An 8,615-nucleotide genomic window follows, 5' to 3' on the forward strand; every position below is an offset into this window, starting at 1 on the left:
CATACTGAAAATCTCAAAATATCAAGATGTTTCAACAAATAGCATGAGACAAAGGAAGCCAGGTTTGGTAAAATGCATTTAGTCGACTTCCCATGTGAGTGGATGTGGCAGTAACAGGGCTGATATGTCTGTTGTACGAAGCACAGTGTTAATTAAATGGAGCTTAGCAGACCGCTTTAATGAAAAGCACTGAATACTTAATGACTGGAACGCTGAGCCTCTGTCCTCTCTCTGCACACTTTCTTTGTTCCGCTTTTGTATTGAGCACTTTATCTGTTTATTGCTTGTGTTCTTTCATTGCTTTTAACTTTGCTTGGTCATTAAAACTTGCATTACACAGGACAGTTACTCAAAAATTACACTCTGCTGTTTCAACAAAACTGTGTAATATTTGTCACTTGTATTGTATGGAAGGAGAGTGTTAAGGTGTTGGCCTTTTCCTTTGCTCAGTGAGAAAGGTGGAGGCAGTGAAGATAATGGAGGACAAGATTAACTGATTATTTGTTCTAAAGCAGTGTTTTTCAACCTTGGGGTTGTGACCCGCCTGGAATTCAAACGGGGTCACCTGAAATTTCTAGCAATTGATAAAAAATAAATAAATAAAAATAATTATAAAAAATATTAAAATAATAAATTATCTTTTAATGATATATATATATATATATATATATATATATATATATATATATATACACATTTCAATATATATTTTACTAAAGAGACGTTAATAAGACGGACGTTGTTTGGCCCCTAGGAACTACGGTAGTTCTAAAACACTTACACTAGCTCTTCTGTCTGTCTGTCTGTCATGCACGCTGTATCATAGAGGAATAAATAGAACGTTGAACGTATGTAAAGTTTCACTTTCATTTCACGACAGCGTTCGTTATGTTAGTTATGGACCGCACCCCCAGGTATGTAACTGCACTCCCCCTACCCCCCGGCCCCGACAAAAAAAAAAATCCCCTGTGCACACAGGCACACACAAATACACTGTGTTCTAAACAGCTTGTTCTCTGTCCTAAAATAAATTATTTGGTTCATTGTGTTGTAAATGTTTCTCTTCAGTTTGTTTAAACAGAATACCAGTTTACCCTCTTGTTAATGTTGCACTTCATGTGGAATTTTTTTGTTATTTTTATGCAGAATGTGAACTGACAGAACTGTGATTAGATTTTTCTTGTTTGTTCAAAACTACCTTTCAGGGAAAAGTGTAATACTAATGTTTAAAATACATTTAGTAATATATAATATATTTTATTTTCTATTTGACTTGTAGCAGCAGAATTATATTATTCCTGTTTTTCTATATTCTATTGTCTCCAAAAATTGGGGGAAAAATGTTAAAAAATTCATAAATGCATTAATAGACATTTTGAGGGGTTTTCTTTCTTCCGGTACCGAACGGAAAAAAACAAACAAACCGTGGCTTTGAAAACCGAAAACGTACCGAACCGAAAATTTTGTATGTATATACATTTTGCAAAATATTTGTATTTATTTGGACATGAATCATGCAGGATGTTAGAACGTAAATTAACTGAATAGTAAAAGCAAAGGGCAGCTTCTCTGCAAGTACATACACCATCACACACTAACAGAGGGTCAGACCTGAAAACATTTCTTCAGAAGTGTAAAGATGATCAGTTTTTCTGTGTTTTACAGTAATGTGTGACCAGATTCCAGTGACAACTTGCAACAGTTAATCTTTTGATAAGACTTGTGATGTTGTATCAGTTGGTTTGGTCTTATTTTTCAGAATCACCATAAATGAGTCAGTCTGTATGTGAATGCTACTAAGTATCTGCAAATCCATCTTTGCACCTTAGAGTATGTGTATTATATTTCTGCATATGTGTGCTCATGAGGCGTGAAGGGTCTTACAAATGCTGGATAAGGTCGCTTAATGATGTCAGTGAAAGCTGTTCTTTGCTCGTCTGTCAGGCTTTGATGCCTCCAGCAGAAATAACTAAAGATCAACCAGCCATGGAGAACAGGCTTCACTCTGTGTCTGTCTCTTTTTTTTTCTTCTTCTTCTGTCTTTGCCACTTTCTCCCATGTAACCTCCAGCCTGGACACCACCGTCTCTCCCACTCATCCTCTTTTCTCTCTTTCTTTTTTGCAGTTATTTCACTTCTTGTCATGAATTCAGTCATCCTAAGTTCCCTCAGGAGATTTTGCAGCAGCAGCAGTATTTTCTTTTCACACAGCTCAATAACTTGGAAATTATTGAAATTATTTTCAGCTGGTTTTATGTTTCCATTCACTGTAGTTGGTGTCTATTATTTCAGGCTAAAATCTTCGTCTCATGAGAGTCATTTGAGATGAAGTCAGTCAAACTTTCTTTTATTCAAAACCAAACCATACTGCTATGGAGACAGTGTCTGCAGATCTCACCATATTATAGTTTATAGATACAGTGAAATTATTTAAATGAATTCCCTGTTAAAACACTTTAATACTATGTAAATGTTTTCAATTTAGTGTCACGCTCTTTTTAGGCTGTGTTCCATTTTAATGCTAATCTGAAAATAGAGGCAGTGACTGATAAATTAAACTTAGACATGAAAAAGTTTTTTAAAACTTATACATTTGATAAATTAAATCAAGAAAATATGATCCTTACATGAGCTGGTGACCTGAGTGAGGTGTACCGTCAGCCAGTGTCACCTGGGGGTTTACTCCAGCTTCTCCACAGCCCTACAAAGTATTAACAGGTTATGGAAAAATGAATAAATGAACACATGATCTTTACATGAAAATCACCAACAGTTTAACATATAGGCTACTTTAAACCACTAAAGATGGTCTTGTTTGACTGATTACCTCCGCCAAGGAGGTTATGTTTTTGCCGGCGTTGGTTTGTCTGTCTGTCTGTCCGTGTGCAAGATAACTCAAAAAGTTATGGACGGATTTGAATGAAAATTTCAGGAAATGTTGATACTGGCACCAGGAACAAATGATCAAATTTTGGTGGTGATCGGGGGGGGCACACTGATCTGCCTTGGCAGAGGTCTGCGCTCTCTGAGTGCTTTTCTAGTTATCACTGTCTTGGTTTTCCAAACACAAATAGGATGCCAGTTCATGAATGTGAGGTAAACTTTCAACAGCTGTATGTTGTATTTCTACTTTAAAATACTCAAAAAGTACTTAATAGTATCATTGGAGTCTTCAAAAAATGAATTGTCATGACTTTATCGAGATGTGTACTGAATTCATTAACAACCACTAGGAGTGTGTATTGGCAAGAATGTGGTGATACGATACAAATCACAATACCAGGATCACGATGCAATATATCACGATATTCATGATACTGTTAAAAAGGCAATTTTTTGTTTGTTTCTTTTTTAAAAATTGATTATTTCCTTGAAGAATTGAATCACACCAGAAATATGCACAAATACTAAACTTTTTTTTTTTTTTTTTTTTTATCAGAACAGGATCTAATGCTATATCACAAAATTTTCCCGTGTTAAAACTTAAATTCTGTTTTACAGACATTACAGTTTAAGATCCTGTTCAAATGTTCATATTCTATTAGTTCAGAACTAACATCAGAACATTATTTTTGTGCAATCCCAACAAAGGAACTAACATTATTTAATAAAAGAGAAAAACAAAAAAAATTAAAATGAACCTCCACAATAACTGCATTTTAATAAATGCCTAACACCTAAAAATATCAATACAGTACTTTATAATATCGATACAGTATTGTGAAATGAAATATCGCAATATTCTGCAGAAATTATATTTTCTTCCACCCGTAACAACCACTGGCCAACATTCATGTTACTGTGAATGTATGGGACCACTGGAGGGAGTAATAGCCCCCCCCCCATCCCAATGGTGATGAAAACTAACATCAAGGCTGAGTTGGGGATAACTGATAATAAACAACTTTTATAATTAAGAAAGTGACACCGTGATAAAAGCTAGAAGTGCGGTAATTGGACAGAGCTTTAAATGAAAAACATGGAGTTTGATGCTGAAATCAAAGTGTTTAACTATGACATATTAACATATACATAAAGTTATGATGTGATATTATTACCTATAAGTTCAAACTAAACTGTGACAGTTCTGACCTTATTCTGAAAAGATCTTTAGTTCAGCTATTGATAACACAAACTTTACAGAAACTGAGGTGAATATGTAGTTTGACTGTCGTTGTTTTCTGCATGAACTTCAATGTAAACTATCAGCTGACACAGCACATGAAGATTATAATTAAGAGGAAAATGTGATCATTCCACATTACAGCTGTGTGTAAATAATGAGTTTCAGATTTAGTCAGTGAGTGACACAATCTGTTCAGACGTAGCATTAATTCATTAATTCATTGGTGGTTTTGGTGGCTGTTCTGACCCCCCCCCCCCCCCCCCCCCCCCCCCCCCCCCGCTGTCGATAGCTGTAAATATTAACACTACATATAGCCACTTGAACTAACCCACATCAGGATACTCCTTTACTTTTGTTGACAACAGAATTGTATTTTCCATGGTTTAGTTCTTCATTAAATGGTTTTAGGTCCAATCCCAATTCACCCTTGGCCCTCCCCCTCACCCCTACCTTGGCCCTGCACTTGGCACTACCCTTGAAACGGAGCTGCAATGGGTAGGGGTTGAAACATTCCCCTATGAAATGGGACAACCTTTACGACCTGTTACGTCATCAGCAGTCATCGATGCCGCTATTAACAGATGCGACAACTGTTTCCGAAAGAATTCCCATGCCATCAGCAGCTGTAATTGTCTCTGTTCCACGGGCTTTGGTCATGTTTTTGCGGCTATCAACTATAAACTGCAGAAATGCGATCTATAACACATTGAAATGGCTTTAAACTGTCGATCAAATGATTAAGTTGTTTACGAAGAAAATACATACATTTGTGTGTTCTTTCATCACTGCTGCATTTTTTGGTGTGTTTACCTCATCTTGCCAATGATTCAACAGAATTATGGGAAATTTCTCCTAGCCTCTGTTCATGGTGTGGTCTGGGAAATCTCCATTTTGAGTGCTATTCAGTCCTCCGCCTTAGCCCTTCCCTCCGTCTAATTGAGAATCAGGACAACACTACCCTTCACGTGTACACGAAAAAACGGAGGGGGAGGGGTAAGGGGGAGGGCCAAGGGGTGAGTTGGGGTTCAGCCTTAGTTAATTGAAGTTGAATATGATCATAGTGAGGACATAGTTATCTAAGTGGGTTAAAACAGAGGATAGTTTCTTCAGTAATCCTTCAGTTCTGCTGTTTGGGCTGGTGTAGGATAGATCATCGGACCCACAGCGCCCCACACTGCATATTGTGTTGAGGCAGGACCCCCTGGAGGAGGGATAAGAAATATAAGATACTGCTCTGTATATGAGAGTGATGGGACGGATGTACATGTACATACATCATGTCAGATCATAAAGTCCACAGCATGCTATAGCGGAGAGAAAACTAGTCATTTTAATGCTATTTCCTTTTCTTCGTCTCTTTTTATACTTTATTTCCATTCACCTTCTCTTTGTCTTCCTTCTGTCTCTTGCCATGACAGATGTTGCAGAAAAAAGCAGAACAGCTGGATGCTTTAGGGCTGTTATTCACCTTTCCTTCTCCTCTGTCACCCCCCTCTTTCTTTCATCCTTGTTTTCTGTTAAAGCGGTCACAGATGGAGACCCAAATTTCAAGCCTTGAATTTTTAATTCAAGTTCATATGCAGATAATCCCCTCACTCCCTCTGTTAAGTTATATGTATATGTATTGTAGACAGGATGCATAAGGGTGAAATATTCCCAAAGCCCAGGAGGAAACTTCACGTCAAGATCTACACTAATAGCTTGTGAAACAAATGCATCATAAATCATAAGCGAGTTTGGCCTTTTTTACCCCCGCCCCCCATCCTTGGCTAATATGAGGGAGTTATTTTTCTTTGCCCCAAATCCCCTTATTCCACTCAAGTTCTCTCATTAAAAACCCCAGGCCTCCAGGTGTCATTGAGAGTGTGTTTGCGGTGATGATAAATATGCTGCGTCTGTATACACATGTATTTGTTCCTTGTGTGTATGTGTGAGTGTGCGGTTCACCAGAGGCAAGTTCCAAATCTCATCTGAACTTAGAAGACAATTATGTAACTTATTACACCACCACTTTCCTGGACACACACACACACACACACACACACACACACACACACACACACACACACACAGTTACATGAAAACTCAAGCCCTTCTCACACATACAGCAGGAAAACACAGAGAAATGAATGCAAACGCATACACACACTGATACCCAGACAAAGAGTGCACACTCATGCCTCGTCCCCACAGGACAGACACTCACAGATGGGCACAGGAAACAGTCGCATCTGCCAACTTATTTTACACAAAAGTGAAGTTGTGCTTTGGATATACGTCATGTAGCAACAGTTTCTCATTTTCTGAGATTTGGAGGATTGAAGCTATACATTAAATAGTTTTAATCTCATAAATCTACAGCACTGCACACTACACCAGGATGTCCTGTGGATCCAAACTGTGGGTGGTAGAGGGGGGAGCAAAGAGGCAATAACAGAAGGGTCCACAGAGGTAGAGAGTCAGAGGAGGTAGATTTTAGCTGATGATAGGAATATGTAGGAAAAATTAAAAAAAAAAAAAAAAAAAGGAAAAAAATTGACTAACCCTGATGCTCTAAGTCAGTGGTCCCAACCTTTTTGGCTCGTGACCTCATTTTAACATCACAAATTTTGGTGACCTCAGACATTCAAAACAAATACTTTTTTGCTAAATTAATTTGTTGATCATGTAATACTTTGCTATACTATGTTGGCAAATAAACGTTAATTTTAGATGACATTTAGTCTATATAATGTATATTATTATGGACGAAGGCAGAAAAGCCAGGTGTAGATTACTGCACAAAGTGAGAATTTATTTTCTTCCAATCCAGCTTGAATTTATAAGGCTGCAAATTAATACTGAAAAAACAACTCAAACTATGAATTATGAAAGAGCTGCAGCATTGAAACTGACCACAATGAACATTTGAAAGATAAACAGAACCACAGTGCTTCAGTTTCAGAGTTGTCATGTCTTTTATGTAGTGTGATTGTCTCTCTCAACTCACCATGTATTATTTTTATCAGTAAGTTTTTATTTTTATTTATCAATACTAGAAATTCCAGGCGACCCCACGTGGGGTCCCAACCCCAAGGTTGAAAAACACTGCTCTCAGTGCATTAGACCTCTTCTCTCTTTTATTCCATTCTATAGACCACAGTAGTTCTTGAGGTCATGACTGGCAAATGTGTTCAATCCTAATGTCTTATTTTTTTCTAAACGTGTGACTTTTTTTATGCAGAAACAATTTGCCCAAATCCTATGATTTTTAGGGATTCCTTAACCAAACACAAACTGCCTCAAGAACAACATGAAACAGAGTAAAATCAGGTCTAAAACGTCAGAATCTGAAAATACATCCTCCGTCTGTGGCTTCATCCTCTGGTCAAAATCACAAGACTAAATATGAATCTATGTAGATGACCTCAAGCATTTTACACTGCTGTGGAAAGAGAGAAGACACTTTTGCAACATTAGAGCAGTAAAGTCATGTGAATGCATCTGATTGGTGAAAGCTAATTACAGCTGCAGTATTTAAACCCCTTGTCTATCTGAAAATACCTGTCATCCGCCAAAATCTGCATCACAAAAGAGTATACAGAAGGGAGGAGAGTTCTTATTTACTCAACGATACAAAATAAAATATGCAAAGATGTAATTACTGAATTGTGCTCAATAACACCAAAATATTATCAAGAGCTAGGGGGTTAATAGAATAGAATGGAACAGAATAGACTTTACTGTCATTACACCAGTTGTGTAATGAAATTGCAGGTTCTCTGCCAGTGACAGTGCACTTAATCTAATAACACCAATAAGATACAGACACATATTAACAAATATAAGATATAATGTAGTGTGCAATCTGAATATGTGCAAATAAGAGATACACGTATGAAAGGGTAGAGTTCAGAAATTAAAAGTAGAATAGTGTAAATTTAAAAAGTATTAAACATTAAAACAGTGTAAATAGTGCAAAAAATTATAAAGTATTAACAGTGTAAATAGTGCAAAAATTTAAAGTATTAAACAGTGTAAATAGTGGCAAATGTTACAAAGTATTAAACAGTGTCAATAGTGCAAATGTAACAAAGTATTAAACAGTGTAAATTTGAATGTAACAAAGTATTAAAAATTAAACAGTGTAAATAGTGCAAAATTATAAAGTATTAAACAGTGTAAATAGTGCAAATGTTACAAAGTATTAAACAGTGTCATAGTGCAAATGTAACAAAGTATTAAACAGTGTAAATAGTGCAAATGTAACAAAGTATTAAACATTAAACAGTGTAAATAGTGCAAATGTAAAAAGTGTTAACATTAAACAGTGTAAATAGTGCAAATGTAACAAAGTATTAAACATTAACAGTGTAAATAGTGCAAATGTTACAAATTAAACAGTGTAAATAGTGCAAATGTAACAAGTATTAAACATTAAACATAGTATGTAAAAGTTGCAAATGTAACAAAGTATTAACAACAGTGTATAATAGTGTAAATAGTGCAAA

Source organism: Sphaeramia orbicularis, chromosome 13 (genome assembly GCF_902148855.1).
Source record: "Sphaeramia orbicularis chromosome 13, fSphaOr1.1, whole genome shotgun sequence".
Lineage (NCBI taxonomy): Eukaryota > Metazoa > Chordata > Actinopteri > Kurtiformes > Apogonidae > Sphaeramia > Sphaeramia orbicularis.